The following is a 16,483-nucleotide window of genomic DNA, read 5'->3' as shown; positions in this document are numbered from 1 at the left end:
AAATATGTTCACAAATTGCTTCAGAAATACTTTCAGCAATGCTTCCACCGATTCTTCAGAAAATCAAAAGTTCAGAATTTCTCCAGAAATTCCTCCTCAGATTTCTTTAGAAAATCTACCACAGACTGCTTTGGAAAATGTATTTAAAGGATTTCCTCGGGAATTTTCTAAAAGATTACTTAATAACTTTTATGACAATTCCACCCAAGACTTTATCAAGGAGTTTCTCCAGATATTCCTCTACCAATTCATTCTAAAGCACTTCCTGAGATTTCTACAAACATTTTACTGGAGATTTCTTCAAAAATTTCTTTAGGTATTTTGTAAAAATCTTTTTCAGAGTTCAAGGGATATCTATAGGAATTTAACTGCAGAATTTCTTCAAGAGTTCTTTCATGGAGTTTTACAGACATTCATCGAACCATTTCTCTAAAAAAAACCCTAAAGAGATTCTCTTGGAAATTCTTCTAAAACTTCCTCTAAGATTTTTTTTAAACATCTTCTAGGGTTCCTAGGAAGATTTATGTAGGAATTGTTTCAGATATTCCAATGGTTTTTTTTTTCAGAATGGATGAAAACATTAGTGAAGAAATCTCTAAAAGGAAGTCTAAAGAAGTCCCTGAATCATTTTCTGAAGAAATCCCTTTGAAAAAACGCTTCATTATAACTTTTGAGTTTCCTAGAAGCAATTGTTGTAAATTTTCTGGAGCGATTGCCAGGCAAAAATTTCTGAGAAAGTACCTGAAGAAATTTTTCAATACCTCCTTAATTTATAGAAAAAAAATATTGGGGAGTTCTTAAAGTAATTTCAAGCGAAAAAATGTTTAAGATATTTATCAAAGGATTTCTGTACAAATGCGTTAAGAAATTTTTGGAAGAATGTTTTTAAAATTTCTTCCAAAACACCTGCAGAGATGCAGGCAAAGGTACTGGTAGATTTGTTGTATACCTAAATCATTCAATAAACTTCTGAAAAATCCCTGAAAGAATTTCGGAAGGAACCCTTAAAAGAACTCCTAGAGATATCTCTAAAAAATTCAAAACAGAGTTCCTTTTACAATTTCTTCAGGGATTATTACACAAAACTCCCTAAAAAAGTCTGAAGGAGAAATTTCCGGAGGAAAAAAAATGTTTTGACAATAACTTTGAAAGCATACCTGGATGCATGCAGGTATTCATAGAAAGATATCTTGATAAATTCTTTGAACAATACCATAGATTAATAGATTCTGGAGTAATTTCTGCAGGAATTGCTGGGAGAAGCTGCAACTGCCAAAGAAAACATTTTTCATTATCTTTTGGATCCCGTAACATTTTTCTCCGCAAATAAAAAATAGCTCGAGCTTCTAGTTAGTACGGTAGAAATGTACTTCATCATATGCGCTAGTTTCCGTCATATCAGATGGAAACTAGTCAATAATTGAAGATATTCCAACTTACCATTACCAATGGCTCATCAGATGGAAGTAAAAACATTTGGACACTATCATAAGCCAGCCCCTATAGCACTGGAAATGGATAAGTACGCAAAGTTTAACGTTTCAATTTCATTCCACTTCAGTTACGCACAGTTTTTCTCGTTTTGCGTATGCCGAAGGCAACTAGCCGAATTGTTAAATTTTTACTTCGTCAGATTCACTTATTGAAATGACCTTCAATTCACATCCCACAAAAGCTCTGTAGAACTTCAAAGGTGGAGTGCTGGGCGTTATCGAGAATATTTTATGTTTCAGGTTATTAACAGAAAAAAGTCCAATTTCAAATCTCCTTAGTTCAACACAGTTACAATCATTAAATTTAATATAGTAACAAAACCGCAAATACCAAAAGTCGCTAGCTGTGTCCTACTTTCCCCGTGTCTTCAATGGCTAGATAAACTTTATTATCTCCCGGCCATATTTCAATATTAATTCTGACAAACTACCGCCTTTGACCAGACCAAAATCCTCCCACCAGCCCGACTCAAAAAAAAACGAACCCGTGTACCATCTGTTCCGGGGCTCACCTCGACAGAAAATCCCACCTTCGGACAGAGCACACTACTGCACAAACAACACAAGCTTTTCCCTTTCGTATTAACACGTACGTCCCCAACCCCCATTTCGACGAAAATTTCAAAATTCAAATGGCTGGTTCTCAGTCATTTTTCAACGGATTTTAAAAATTTTTGCACCAATCGATCACAAATTCCTTCTAGTTTTCAGAACCGGAGTCCACTTTACGGAAGCGGTCATGGTTCCGGAATTATTCCGGGGAGTCGTGGGGTAACCTCCTTATCGCTCATGGTGGCCACATTGTAACGTTAGCTAAAACCTCACATGCAGCATATTAATCTTCATGATTTTGGAAAACAGGAACTCTAGAAGGTATTTCGAGACTTTCTGGACATATTGGCCACTATCGGAAATACTCCGGGAACTTGGTGCCCCCAGGGGAGTGGCCAGTTCATGTTTTTTTCTGAACCCTGTATTGCGACATATCATTCTTCATGATTTTGCAAAACAAGAACTCTAGAATGCATTTCGAGACTTTCTGGACATATTGGCCACTATTGGAGATACTCCGGGAACCTGGTGTCCCCGGGGAAGTGGCCAGTTCGTGATTTTTTTCTGAACCCTGTCTTGCGATACATCATTCTTCATGATTTTGCAAAACAAAAACTCAAGAATGCACTTCAAGACTTTCTGGACATATTGGCCACTATCTGAGATACACCGGGAGCCTGGTGTCCCCGGGGAAGTGGCCAGTTCGTGATTTTTTTCTGAACCCTGTCTTGCGACATATCATTCTTCATGATTTTGCAAAACAAGAACCCTGGAAGGTATTGTGACACTTTCTGGACATATTGGCCACTATCGGAGGTATTCCGGGAACCTAGTGCTCCCGGAGAAGTGGCCAGTTCGTGTATTTTGTGTGTCGTGCCACAGAATTGACTTTTGCATATCTTGACCACTATCAAGGTATTCCAGGATCCTGGTGCCCCGGGGAAGTGGCCTGTTTATGATTATTTCTGAAGCCAGGCTGGCGACATTTCAATAGAAGACATTTGGAGACTTTTTGGATATACTGGCCACCAGCAGAGGTACTCCGAGAACCTGGCTCCCCCGGGGAAACCGCCAGTTCGTGATTTTTTTTGAACCCGGTCTTGCAACATTTCAATCTTCATAATTTGGCATAATAGGAACTCTAGAAGACATTTCAAGACTTTTTGGAAATATTGGCCACTATCAGAGTTACTTCTGGAACTTGGTTGCCCGATGAAGTGGCCAATTTTTGATTCCCTCTGAAGCCTGTTTTGCGACATACATATCAATCTTCTTGATTTTGCAAAACAAGAACTATAGGAAACTTTTGGAGACTTTTTGGATATACAGGCCACTATCAGAGGTGCTCAGAGAATCTGATTATTCCAAGGGAGCCACCAGTTCGTGATTTTGAAAACGGTCTTGCAACATTTCAATCGTCATAATATTGCAAAACAAGAACTCTAGAAGATATTTCAGGTATTTTTGTCATGTTAGCCACACTCAGAAGATACTTCGAGATACTTGTATGACCCCGGTTTTATGACATATCAATTTTTATCATTTTGCAAAACAACAACTGTTTGGACATATTGACCAGTCCTTCAGGAACCTGTTTTCTGATAAGAGGCCAATTTGTGAAAATTTTCTGATCCTTGTTTTTCGACACATCAATATTCATAATTTTCCTCCTCAAGCGGTTTACAGATAACACGAATAATTCCTTAGAGAAAAGGTTTGTGGGATCATCTCGTTGGATTTCGCTCGATTATGTTCAGAATTTGTACGGAGTATATTTTTAGGGGTTCTTCAAAGAGTTTATCTTAGGAATCCTTATGAAATTCTTCCAAGCAGTTCCTCAGACTACTTCCAGAAGTGATTTCACGATACTTCGACGAATGGGATACTTACATGTAGTTTCTTGATATTTCCAGATATCCATATCCAGATATCCATTTCCAGATATCCAGATTTCCAGATATTATCCAAAATTACTTTTTTGTTTTCCCTACTGGGTTTCTCTCTGGGATTCCTCCAAGGATTAGGTTATTTTTTGGATTTCGGTGTGAAGTTCTTATTTGGACACCTAAAATAATGTTTGATGACTGTGAATTTTGCAGGTACTGCTTCTAGGGTTGACCCAGGTGCCAATTTTAAAATTCTTCCACCAGGAATTGATAATTTTTTTTTTCGAAGTACGAACTCTGGGTTTTACTTTCTGAAATTGCTCCAGGAGTTTCTTCTGAAATTCACCCAGATTATTATTTGGATATTCCTATAAGAGTTCCTCCGGCGTTTTCTTCAAAAGCTCCTATGATAATTGTTCCAGGATTTTTTCTTCAATAATTCCTTTTGAAATTTCTCCATGAGTTCCCACAGAACTTCTGCTTGGGATTTTTTCATGAAAAAATAAAAACGTTCCTGCCACATATCACTTCATGATTTTGTAAAACAAGAACTCTTGACCATTATTAGAGGTTCTTCGAGAACCTCGTGCGACATGAATCTTCATGATTTGTTTTGTTGTTTTGTTTGTGTTTTTTTTTTTTCTGAACAAATATAGGGTCAGGGATTTTTGTAGGAGTTTCCCGGTAATACGTCCAGAACTTTTTCTTGACGTTTTATGTGATTCTAGGATGTCTTATCCTGTTCATTCATGAATTTGCAAAACAAGAACTCTAGAAGACCTCTTCTATGAATCGCAGATGGAACTTCAAAATGGATAGAATTTCATTTTTTATGAAAAAATCCTAAGCAGAAATTCTGTGGGAACTCATGGAGAAATTTCAAAAGGAATTATTGAAGAAAAAAATCCTGGAACAATTATCATAGGAGCTTTTGAAGAAAACGCCGGAGGAACTCTTATAGGAATATCCAAATAATAATCTGGGTGAATTTCAGAAGAAACTCCTGGAGCAATTTCAGAAAGTAAAACCCAGAGTTCGTACTTCGAAAAAAAAAATTATCAATTGTCGTCAGACTGGCTTCAGAAATAATCATAAACAGGCCACTTCCTCGGGGGCACCAGGATCGTGGAATACCTTGATAGTGGTCAAGATATGCAAAAGTCAATTATGTGGCACGACATACAAAATACACGAACTGGCCACTTCTCCGGGGGCACTAGGTTCCCGGAATACCTCCGATAGTGGCCAATATGTCCAGAAAGTGTCGCAATACCTTCCAGAGTTCTTGTTTTGCAAAATCATGAAGAATGATACGTCGCAAGACAGGGTTCAGAAAAAAACATTAACTGGCCTCTTCCCCGGGGGCACCAGATCCCCGGAGTCCCTCTGATAGTGGTTAATACGTCCAGAAAGTCTCTAAATACATTCTAGAGTTCTTGTTTTGCAAAATCATGAAGAATGATATGTCGCAATACAGGATTCAGAAAAAAACATGAACTGGCCACTTCCCCGGGGGCACCAAGTTCCCGAAGTATCTCCGATAATGGCCAATATGTCCAGAAAGTATCGAAATGCATTCTAGAGTTTTTGTTTTTCAAAATCATGAAGAATGATATGTCGCAAGACAGGGTTCAGAAAAAAATCACGAACTGGCCACTTCCCCGGGGACACCAGGTTCCCGGTGTATCTCAGATAGTGGCCAATATGTCCAGAAAGTCTTGAAGTGCATTCTAGAGTTTTTGTTTTGCAAAATCATGAAGAATGATGTATCGCAAGACAGGGTTCAGAAAAAAATCACGAACTGGCCACTTCCCCGGGGACACCAGGTTCCCGGAGTATCTCCAATAGTGGCCAATATGTCCAGAAAGTCTCGAAATGCATTCTAGAGTTCTTGTTTTGCAAAATCATGAAGAATGATATGTCGCAATACAGGGTTCAGAAAAAAACATGAACTGGCCACTTCCCTGGGGGCACCAAGTTCCCGGAGTATCTCCGATAGTGGCCAATATGTCCAGAAAGTATCGAAATACATTCTAGAGTTTTTGTTTTGCAAAATCATGAAGAATGATATGTCGCAAGACAGGATTCAGAAAAAATCATGAACTGGCCACTTCCCCGGGGGCACCAAGTTCCCGAAGTATATCCGATAGTGGCCAATATGTCCAGAAAGTATCGAAATGCATTCTAGAGTTTTTGTTTTGCAAAATCATGAAGAATGATATGTCGCAAGACAGGGTTCAGAAAAAAATCACGAACTGGCCACTTCCCCGGGGACACCAGGTTCCTGGTGTATCTCAGATAGTGGCCAATATGTCCAGAAAGTCTTGAAGTGCATTCTTGAGTTTTTGTTTTGCAAAATCATGAAGAATGATGTATCGCAAGACAGGGTTCAGAAAAAAAATCACGAACTGGCCACTTCCCCGGGGACACCAGGTTCCTGGTGTATCTCAGATAGTGGCCAATATGTCCAGAAAGTCTTGAAGTGCATTCTTGAGTTTTTGTTTTGCAAAATCATGAAGAATGATGTATCGCAAGACAGGGTTCAGAAAAAAATCACGAACTGGCCACTTCCCCGGGGACACCAGGTTCCCGGAGTATCTCCAATAGTGGCCAATATGTCCAGAAAGTCTCGAAATGCATTCTAGAGTTCTTGTTTTGCAAAATCATGAAGAATGATATGTCGCAATACAGGGTTCAGAAAAAAACATGAACTGGCCACTTCCCTGGGGGCACCAAGTTCCCGGAGTATCTCCGATAGTGGCCAATATGTCCAGAAAGTATCGAAATGCATTCTAGAGTTTTTGTTTTGCAAAATCATGAAGAATGATATGTCGCAAGACAGGATTCAGAAAAAATCATGAACTGGCCACTTCCCCGGGGGCACCAAGTTCCCGAAGTATCTCCGATAGTGGCCAATATGTTCAGAAAGTATCGAAATGCATTCTAGAGTTTTTGTTTTGCAAAATCATGAAGAATGATATGTCGCAAGACAGGGTTCAGAAAAAAATCACGAACTGGCCACTTCCCCGGGGACACCAGGTTCCCGGTGTATCTCAGATAGTGGCCAATATGTCCAGAAAGTCTTGAAGTGCATTCTTGAGTTTTTGTTTTGCAAAATCATGAAGAATGATGTATCGCAAGACAGGGTTCAGAAAAAAATCACGAACTGGCCACTTCCCCGGGGACACCAGGTTCCCGGAGTATCTCCAATAGTGGCCAATATGTCCAGAAAGTCTGGAAATGCATTCTAGAGTTCTTGTTTTGCAAAATCATGAAGAATGATATGTCGCAATACAGGGTTCAGAAAAAAAACATGAACTGGCCACTCCCCTGGGGGCACCAAGTTCCCGGAGTATCTCCGATAGTGGCCAATATGTCCAAAAAGTCTCGAAATACCTTCTAGAGTTCCTGTTTACCAAAATCATGAAGATTGATATGCTGCATGTGAGGTTTTAGCTAACGTTACAATGTGGCCACCATGACCGATAAGGAGGTTACCCCACGACTCCCCGGAATAATTCCGGAACCATGACCGCTTCCGTAAAGTGGACTCCGGTTCTGAAAACTAGAAGGAATTTGTGATCGATTGGTGCAAAAATTTTTAAAATCCGTTGAAAAATGACTGAGAACCAGCCATTTGAATTTTGAAATTTTCGTCGAAATGGGGGTTGGGGACGTACGTGTTAATCCACCCTGGAGCAAGGATCCCCATCGTTATTGAACAATCTTAAGCGCAGATTTTCGCCCGACCCAATATGATGGACCTCCGTCCGATCCGGCGCTGCCGTCCCGGTCCTTCCAATTTAAAGCAAATAAAACCCATTTCCCTTCGATCCCGACCGACCGACCAACCGATGATGCTTTTCGGTAAGGAAACCGATCCCCCCACAGTAGTGCGCGGGGTCCGGAGAGCTCCGGAGCAACCCATCCGCGCGCCGAGCGCGCCGGGCACGATAAAAGTAAATAAAATAATATTTTTATTACTTTCACGTGCAGTATAAGGTAGCAAGCGTCAGTCAGGGCTGCTGCTGCTGCTGTGCTGACTGGACTGATACCGACTGAGTAATAATGGTAAAAATTCGCTTAGCTGGAACGAAGCTGCTGCAGCTGGAAAATTTTTCGGGCTCCAAGGATTGAGATCCAGAATTGTTTCCACCTAGCAGGGGGTTGAGCGACGATTGGTGAAAAGTTCAAACTACATTTTTTTTTAAATGATGAAAAGTGATAATTCTTGAAAAAGTCTAGTCAAATATTATACAACTGTCGAGAAATTTCAAATGCGAAATTAGGTCAAGAGGGACATAAAAAAAACAGAAACAATCAGTTTAAAGGAATATTGATGAGAAAGATAATATCCGCGTCGCGATGTGTGGTCCGCAAAGCACACAAATTGACCGGATTTTGAGAAAAAACAGTTCTCCAGCTGTTGAAACCAGCTCATCGCATTACACCTTCCAGAGCGATGCTAAAGAGTAGGCATGAGAGTCCGTCAGCTTGACGCAGTCCTCCGGCGAGATTCGAATGAACTGGATAGTTCACCCGAAACTCTTACGTAGCTTTGCACACCGTCCATCGCTTCTTCATCAGTCTAGTCAGCTACCCAGGAAAGCCATTTTTGTTCGAGATTTTCCATAGCTCTGTGCAGCCGATACTGTCGTATGCCATTTTGAAGTCGATGAACAGGTGATGCGTTGAGACCAGGTCCGTGCACAGAAATGGCGCCAATGGAGGGGTTTTCCCGATTTCGTCAAAAGGCGGAGGGGTGCTTAGTGTATGAAGCGTCGGTAATGAGGAGGGTTTAACACCCAAACACCAACCCCCCCCCCCTCCCCCCTTGTGCACGGGCTAGGTTGGGGACCTTGTATTCACGGCATTTCTAGACGATTTGCTTGAGGTAAAAATCTGATCCGTTGTCGACCGCCATTTTCTCTGTAGTACGATTTAGGAGACCGTGAGAGTAACGGAATTCCACTTGTACGCTTCCGTACACATCCTTCCAACAATGTTGTCCGGAGTGATGTTTGTTTCTACTGCATATATCCTGCATCCTGCATAGAGTGCATACTCGACCATTGTTCCACGAAGCGTGGGCATTCAAAAGAGCACATGCTCCGCGGTCTCGTCACAGTCTACGTATTCTGGACACGCGGGGTAGCCTGCATGTCCGAATCATTGTGTCAAGTGAAAGTTCACCTCCTCATGGGGACGCTTGTCTCTTCAGATAAAGCCTGGGCTGCAAAACGGTGAGTCGATAAGGAGAGCGTCCAACATAGCTCTGTTCCTCACAAGTTCCTACCTCATGCTTCCACGGGTCAAACGATGACAAATACCGCCAGCTAAGAGTTGTGTACTTAGCTGGTAGTGTAGCCTGGGCACTGTTGTCCTTCTGACTTCAGCTAAATTGAGGAGGTACGTCCCGAGCGTCTGTTCACCAAGGAGGTGCGGCTCAAACAGCATCTGTTCTGGCATCCAGCGGCTGAGTAAGAACCCGAGCAAAAGAAAATAACAAGTGAATAACATATCAAGGTATTTTCCTTAAATACTACCATACCTTGATATGCCCTTAATTAGGTGGACATAAGAGGCAAAATAACAAAAATGAATACCAAAATTTTGTATAATTAACACCTAGAAAATAACTAGTCTTGTTATTTCAATAATGAATGCATACCTAAAATTTCAAGAGCTGTATTTGTTATTCCAAAGTTATTGAATACTAAACTAATAACATTTCTTGTTATTAAATGTTTCATTTGTTTGATGACTTCATGATGTAATAGCAAATCTTGTTATTCGGTTATTTTCACTGCTAAACCAACAAATACTAAATCAATACCAAACTCTGCTCAAATACCTTCTACTGTTATTGTGATGCTCTCATAACATTTCGTACAATAACGCAGCAATATCAATTTAAGGTATAAGACCACATGTTGCTCTTTCCATGGTATTTGTAAGGTATGCCCTTCTGCTCGGGAAATGCTGTATCGCGTCAACTATACTTAAGAAGGCAGACCCTACAACGCAATGTAGGCAGCGCGGCCCCGGTAAGGTAGCCTGCTGAAAACCTTCAAACACCCAGAAAAGCAATTGTAGAGTAAACGAATTGATTCTACAGACCCGGCAACGAACAAAGGACAACTATTGGAAAGTCGGATCTTGGAACGTAAGAACTTTGAATGAACCCGCACGTCTTGGGCTCCTGGCTCGTGAACTGCAGAATATCGACGTTAATGTGGCTGCTATCCAGGAGATACGCTGGCCCAAAACTGGAGAACGCGAATTCCGAGCGGTGGATCCCATCGCCAACACTTCATTCAAGTACCACATCTACTACAGCGGCGGCGATAAGGCAGAACGCGGAGTTGGTTTTATAGTGATCGGGAAGCAGATGAAGCGAGTTATTCGGTGGAAGCCAGATAGACCACGTGCTGGTCAACGGGCGACATTTTTCGGACGTCATAGATGTGAGGTCCTACAGAGGCCCGAACATTGACTCGGATCATTATCTTGTGTCCGCAAAAAATCGGGCGCGATTATCCAGCGTCACGAGTTCAAGAAACAACAGGACTATGCGTTTCAATATCCAGCGCTTGTCAGCCAAAGGGGCTGCTCAGCACAGTACCATTAGAAGCAAGACGAGAGGATAGGAGAGACCAACGGATCTGGAGATGTCAACAGCTTATGGGGAGTTATCCACGAAGCAGTGACAACAACAGCGCAAGAGGTGATAGGTACCGCTCAGCGACGCCAACGTAATGGTTGGTTTGACGAGGACTGCCAACGAGTAACGAACGAAAAGAATTCCGCCAGAAGTCGAATGCTAGTGGCCGATACCCGGCAGGACAGGGAGCGGTCCAGGGTGGCAAGAGCAGAAGAGAAACGAATCCACCGCAAAAAAAACGGCAACACGAAGAGAGTGTTATTGCTGAAGCGCAGGAAAGTATGGACAGGAACGATATGCGGAGATTTTATGCAACTGTCAATGGCGCGCGGCACAAGACTGCGCCAGTGCCCGCCATGTGCAATGACCGGGAAGGAAATTTGCTGACAGACAAAATAATGGTGACAGCCAGGTGGAAGGAGCACTTTGAAGATTTGTTGAATGGTAGCAGCGAAGGAGCACCCAGGAACAGGATTAACATAATGGATGACAGTCAAGCAGTGGAACCACCAACACTGGATGAGGTTAAAAAGGCCCATAAGGAGCTGAAAAACAGCAAGGCTGCTGGGAAGGACGAGATCCCGGTCGAACTTCTTAAGCACGGAAGCGAGCAGCTACATCAATCAATCCATCAGATTATTATAAAGATTTGGGAGGATGAAGAATTGCCCACTAGTTGGTTGGATGGCCTCATATGCCCAATCTACAAGAAAGGGCACAGACTGGAGTGTGCCAATTACAGAGGGATTACCCTTTTAAATTCGGCGTATAAGATACTGTCGCGTGTCCTGTTCAACAGACTGCGACCTCTTGAAGAGTCCTTCGTCGGTGAATACCAGGCTGGTTTTCGTGAGGGCCGATCAACGACGGATCAAATGTTTACCGCGCGGATGATCCTAGATAAATTTCGGGAATATAACTTGCAGACTCACCATCTGTTCATTGATTTCAAAGTAGCGTACGATTCAGTGAAAAGAAATGAGCTTTGGCAGATAATGTCAGAACATGGTTTTCCGGATGGATCAAAATCAAGTATTCGGATCGCGGACGAAGTGTCTACGTCGTTTGTGACCTTGGATGGATTGAAGCAGGGGGATGCTCTTTCAAATTTATTGTTCAACATTGCACTCGAAGGAGCGATTAGGAGGTCAGGCGTGCAGAGGAATGGCTCTATCATCACACGGTCGCACATGCTCCTCGGTTTTGCGGACGATATTGATCTCATCGGCATCGATCGTAGGGCAGTGGAGGAAGCTTATGCTCCTCTGAAGAGAGAGACAGCGAGGATAGGCTTGACGATTAACTCTACCAAGACGAAGTACATGATAGCGGGTAGAGACAGAAGCAGGCCTAGTGGTGTTAGTGCTGAGGTAGTGATTGATGGGGAAGTGTTTGAAGTTGTTGAAGAATTTGTTTATCTTGGAACACTTGTGAGATGTGACAATGACGTTTTCCGTGAAGTGAAAAGGCGTATTGCAGCTGCGAATAGGGCCTTTTACGGATTGCGTAGCCAGCTTAGGTCCCGTAACTTGCAAACGCAAACAAAATTCGCTCTGTATAAGACGCTGATTCTTCCGGTTGCCCTCTACGGTCACGAAGCGTGGACGTTAAAGGAGGTAGACCGAAAAGCTTTTGGAGTTTTTGAGCGCAAAGTGCTGCGGACAATTCTCGGTGGGAAACAAGAAAATGGAGTGTGGCGCAGACGCATGAATCACGAGTTGTAGCAAGTGTACGAAGATGCGAATATTGTGAAACGTATAAAATACGGCAGACTTCAGTGGGCTGGACACGTAGTGCGAATGTCGGAAGAAAGAATAGCGAAAACAATATTCAGCAGAGAACCCGGTAGAGGTAGGCGACTTCGTGGGCGGCCGCGAACTCGCTGGCTGCACGCGGTTGAAGAAGATCTACGATCCCTACACGTTCGGGGAAACTGGAGGAACATCGCCCAAGACCGACGAAGATGGTGCTCTACTATACGCTCGGCATTGGAGTAAAGTTACTTTGTAGCCAACAAGGTATCAAGGTAGGACTTGAAGTTGATTTGTTTGGATTAAACAAAAAGCGCTAGATCCTTTATCACCCAAATCATCTTCGGGAGTTGTCCAATTTGCCTCATTTTGTTCTATTTTCATGAAAAAAATGAGATTTAAAAAGTATTTATGAAAAACAAATACTGCTATGGAACGTTGAAATTAGTTTTAAGTGCAATTGGAAGCTAACAGCTATTATGGTTTTGTAATGTCGCTGGATGCAAAACATGAAGTCCTGGATCATTTTTGATATATACAAAAGTGGTTAATCGATTAATACAACAATCATTCTCGGAATGGTATAAATAGCTGTCCATTTCACCCCAATTTGCCCTGATTTTTGTCATGTAATGAATAAATTCATTTCCCTTATTAGCATTGGTACTGAAACCAATGATATCAAAATGACATATATATGACTTTTTCTAAAATTCCAGCTTTTGATGGGGAATTAAGGGCATAATAAGCGTTTTATAAAATATGTCAAATATGCGCTAAACTTATTAAATAGGGTCTCTCAAAGCACTAAATTATATTTATTTAAGATGCGTCATTGAATCAGTTGTGTACATATTTGCCACAAATTAAGATTAGAGTTAATGCTTATTATACCCTGTATTCCCCACCAAAGTCATATGTTTTAACTGTCCTTTCGATTACATTGGTTTCAGTAACAAAAGTCCATCAATTTGGACAAATGCAAATGGGGGAAATAAATTCATTCATGAGGCAACAACAAATCAGGGCGAATTGGGGTAAAATGGACAGTTATTTGTACCCTCCCATGAATGATTCTAAACCTTATCGATAAACCGTATTTGTATATATATAAAATGATCTAGGACTTCATGTATCGCAACCAGTGACATTACAAAACAATAGAAAAAATGTTATCCAGCAGTTTTAGGGGCATGTAGGGCAAAATAAGGAAAATATCTTTCATTTATGCGCATGATAGCTGTTAGCTTCCAATTGCAACTAAAACTAATTTCAATGTTCCATTACAGTATCTGTTTCTTATAAATACATTTAAAATCTCATTTTTCTATGATAATAGTGCAAAATAGAGCAAATTGGACAACTACTGAAGCTGATTCTGGTGATAACAGATCTATCGTTTTTTTTTTGTTTATGAAAAAAAAAATTCAAATCATTAACTTTAAAAATCCATTCATAATCCATTCACAATTTCCAGCAGTTGTTGGGGCATATGGGGCAATATAAGCATTTTAAAGAATGTTTAATATGGGTTTATGATTTCTATTAATCTCTAATTACACCTGCATCTATTTTCAATGATCTACAGTCGTGTTAGTTGTTTGAAAGTACATTTTGATTCTCTTTTTGTATGAAAAAGGGCAAAATGGACCACTTTCAGTGCCGTGCGGTGAATGAATTTAGCACCTATCAATTTCTCGTACTTTTTTACGTCAAAAATGGTCATTTTCACGTACCGAAACCAGCAGCGTTGAAAGATCCGTTTTTTGGGTATTTTTTTCCACTGTGCGCTGCTTCATGAGTCACCAAATAAATTATAGATATTCTTCTTTAGTTTTTTTTTTTATAAAAAAAACCTCCAATTTCCGTGATTATTTAGATTTTTGTTATGGAATGTATGTTTTTCTTATTTATTTTTGCTAACCTAACGTTCGATTTTTATTTTATTTTTTTAACTTCGAAACATTGATCAAAATTCTTTTTTTTCGACATTTTTTAGTAAAGTGGCCCACTGTGTTTTTTGTGTGCATTTTCCAGTATAAATGTTTTCGGAAGAAATGTCTAAAATAGCAGAATGAACAACTTTGTAGAAGAAAGTTTTCTTCTAGGACGCTTCTATAAAAAGCTAAAAGTGATCTAGATCAGTTGCAACTTGTCTAGATCAAATATCATGTAACCAAGTTTTAGTGCAAACTCTTACAAGACACCAAACCTCTAGATTGGATATCCAGAGCTCTAGAGGTTTCGTCTGTCCAAAACAGCGTTCTGCCCCAGTAGTGTGTGGCGCAAACGATTTTGTCACTTTTCTGCAAGCATTATGGGTGCAATGAATAAGCTGTCTACGATTCTTCTCGTCGCCATCACCATCATCGTCGTCGTATTACAGCGAGGCAGCCACTCATATGGCCCATAATAAATTAAAAAAAAAAAAAAAACAAATTGCCCATATAGATATATGCATGATAGTTAACATTTTTGTTTATTGCATTTATTGAATTTTTGATTGCCTTTATCCATATATTTTATTTTACGTGAATTTTCAAATTAATATTACCTAGGTACAAATAATTTGTTAAGGACAATATTCCTGAACATTTTCGACTGGAAATTCTATATTTTGGAGATTTTGACTTTCTAGGGACGATAGACAGCTTTATCCTTGAAAAAGGCTAAGTAAATTAGGACGAAACGTCGGACAATGCCAATTTAATAGTTTGGATTGCCTGTACTGAGAAAGCCAAACCGCCAAAACACGGAAAATATTCCTTTTATGTGAAAAAATAAATAAAATTTGTTATAGCAGTTGTTGAACTTATTACATTGTCGACATTTTTTATTGTTTCAGAATCAATGATTGATGGAATGTTTGGACATATATATATATATATATATATATATATATATATATATATATATATATATATATATATATATATATATATATATATATATATATATATATATATATATATATATATATATATATATATATATATATATATATATATATATATATATATATATATATATATATATATATATATATATATATATATATATATATATATATATATATATATATATATATATATATATATATATATATATATATATATATATATATAAATGCATTTTTGGAACTATTGTTGTTTAAGATTGCTGTCACATGTTGCTACATGTTATTTATTGTCAGTCATTGATTTTTTTTGTTTTTATTGTAAAATAGTCACATTTTTATGTGCCATTTATATTTTAGTCATTACAGCGTTCAACCAGCAGTATACACTACACAGCAGTCAAGGTGACGCGAGAAATGCGAGCAAACGTGTCCGCGACACATACCACCACCAGGCGAGGTAGGTATAGGTACCTCACCACTTCGATACAGCGCTATAAAGAGTGTAACCAGCAAAAACCACCAACGGGTGGCCGCCACGCGGTGGTGTTGGCTATGACTACCAACGACGACGACGACGACGACAGTAGGCCATCAAAACTGATTTTACATAAACATTTAAGGACTTAAGTGGATTTGGACGACATTTTATGGGAAGTCGTGCTCATGGGGAGTCATCTTCAACCAACAACCGACGGGTGCCCCGCGAATGGGTTTGCATTCGTGTGCCAACTCGCGGCGTTCGCTGCCTAATGATGTGTTTTTACTCCTCGCTGATCAGTTAGTGTCTTGATTGTGTTGGGGTTATGAATTTTAAATCGAATAGCGGCGGCGGCGGCGACGGACTGATGCAGAATTGATGGTTTCCGTGGAAAAAGCGGCGAACGGTTTGGCTTGGCTAGGCGAATGACAAGGTTTTGAAGTTCTATTAACTCATCTATGTGCATATATGTTCATACAACGCTGCATTTAAAGTATACCGATTGGTTAGAAAATTGTAACAGTGTGAACCATCTGCCTTCGTGGCGCAATCGGTTAGCGCGTTCGGCTGTTAACCGAAAGGTTGGTGGTTCGAGTCCACCCGGGGGCGGGAATGCTTTTTATTAGGGGTTAGGATGACTTTAAAGCAGGCAATCCATAAAGTAGTCATATGTCTCTTTGGGGCGGGGAGAGAGGATACTCAATACGAACCGGGAAGGTGTGTAGTGTTGAATACACATAAAATTGGTGAGCCCGTTCCA

At 40.2% G+C, this 16,483-nt stretch overlaps 1 protein-coding gene and 1 non-coding gene across 3 annotated transcripts in view; one reads left to right on the top strand and one right to left on the bottom strand.

The window, feature by feature from the left end:
- LOC115268599 (neuronal acetylcholine receptor subunit alpha-7-like) overlaps nucleotides 1–16,483 on the bottom strand; it is a 437,921-nt gene that overhangs the window by 219,839 nt on the left and 201,599 nt on the right. The window lies entirely within an intron of this gene.
- Trnan-guu (transfer RNA asparagine (anticodon GUU)) lies at nucleotides 16,259–16,332 on the top strand. The gene has a single exon. It is a non-coding gene; the product is annotated as a tRNA-Asn (tRNA).

This window comes from Aedes albopictus, chromosome 2 (genome assembly GCF_035046485.1).
Source record: "Aedes albopictus strain Foshan chromosome 2, AalbF5, whole genome shotgun sequence".
Taxonomy (NCBI): Eukaryota; Metazoa; Arthropoda; class Insecta; order Diptera; family Culicidae; genus Aedes; species Aedes albopictus.
The sequence above is the reverse complement of the archived record's forward strand: the minus strand, read 5'-3'. Positions and strand labels throughout refer to the sequence as shown.